At 43.0% G+C, this 1801-nt stretch overlaps 1 pseudogene; it reads left to right on the top strand.

Annotated features, from left to right (window-relative positions):
- Positions 1–1592, top strand: part of LOC123039043 (uncharacterized) — a 2465-nt pseudogene extending 873 nt beyond the window's left edge.
- Positions 1593–1801: the final 209 nt, after the last annotated feature.

The following is a 1801-nucleotide window of genomic DNA, read 5'->3' as shown; positions in this document are numbered from 1 at the left end:
GAATTATGAGAATTATTAAAATAGGAAACATTTGTTGCGCTAAGTAGTGTCTAGCCCAATCATGAGACCCTGCAGGCGGAACAAGCACTGCCCACGAGCGCCTTATAGCACCTCCCACGTCCATCTACTCTCGTACCTAGACCACCGAAGTTGATATGTAGATCTATGAAAATAATCAGAAAAGGTGGCCACCACATAGTTTGTCCCCAATATGAAGGTTCGGTCCCTCTTGAGCGATTATGTTAGTGTCTCTGGTAGCGATCGATCTAACCTCCTCATCAAGGTTCACCCAATGTCCCAAGCATTTCTTTGCCTCGTTTATGTTAGTGTCTCTAGTTTGGTGACACCGTTTTTACAAAACCATAGTGATCTAAAACCTCGGCAATGCATACTTCCGTTTCTAAAAACCACAGTTTTTCTCACTTTGGTTTACTAGAAAACAGAGGTTGAGAGATCTCTTTCTCAAATACTAAAAAGAGCATGGTGTTAGGCATACTATGGTTTATAGAACTGGGGTATTTGTTGATGTCAAACACATCAAACATTTTAAAACCGTAGTTTTTTAAAACATGTTGACTTGACTGTATTCATGGATGATATATTCTTATTGCAGAAATGTGTGGAAGATAGGCTCAGCGCGCTGACCGACGACATCTTAATCTCTATCTTGGTGAGAGTCGACATTGCCACGGCAGCAAGAAGTAGCATTTTGTCAACGCGGTGCAGAAACTTGTGTGGTTATATCGTAATCCCAAATTTCATGCCATGGACTTCCTTAGCGCCACATGCAAAGGAGCTGCACGCCACATTGATCAAGCAATGGCGTCTCTGGTGAGAGCTACTAGCAGACTCTTGGCTCATCCACGCAGGAAACACACCACTAAAAAGCTATGCCTTGAGCCCTATCTCACCGACAACTACTCGCATGACATCGGCCTGCTGGTCAGCAACGCCATTGACAGTGAGATGGTAACAGATTTGGAACTCGCCATTCTAACTGAGAAGAAGCCAGAGGACTCCGCGCACGAGGTTATGGTGCAGCAAGCTCAGGATATGGATGGATTCTTCAGTGCCTTTCCTAGCATTCTTCGTTGCCTCACAAGGCTCCATCTACAAAATGTTCGCTTGGCCGAACGGGACATGAATCACCTTTTGTTCGACTGCTGCACCTTCGTCTGGACCACTACAACACCGGGGACTGTGCTGTATGGAAGATCAATGCGCCACGTTCGAATCTCAGAGTTCTAGAAGTCTACTTATCCAGGTTGAAAAGACCTGAGGTGCTATGCCTTCTAAAACTAGAGCGGGTATGTTGGCAGGCTTGGTTGTTTTATGAGGCCCCCTTGTGTTTTGGTTATGTCCCGTCACTCAAGGAATTATCCCTCATCTGTGATGCAACTCTCATTCACCAAGATTTTAGTTTAAGCCAAGTTCCAGACGGTGCCACAAACATACATACTTTAACCTTAAACTTTCGAGGAGAAAAGGTAATTTTAGCCGATAGCTGTTATATTGTGGTTGTGTGCTATTTCGTTCGTACGAACTTAATGTTGGACTAGCACTAGGATTGTTCTAGTTTTGCTGGTTCATAACCTCACCATGTTATTTGCTTTTATTTAAAATTTATAATTTCTAGGAAGCATCCCATTACTTAGCAAATGACTAACCTGGTGCGCACATAACTTGCATCTATGACATACAGATGTACAATTATTCTATTTTTACCTCTCTTTTCTTGTTCATCAGATTTGGATGCAACCAGACGGAAAACAACTATGCACTGCATTCAACAACTAAGAAA

This window comes from Triticum aestivum, chromosome 2B (assembly GCF_018294505.1).
Source record: "Triticum aestivum cultivar Chinese Spring chromosome 2B, IWGSC CS RefSeq v2.1, whole genome shotgun sequence".
NCBI lineage: Eukaryota > Viridiplantae > Streptophyta > Magnoliopsida > Poales > Poaceae > Triticum > Triticum aestivum.
This window is presented reverse-complemented; position numbering and strand designations above follow the sequence as displayed.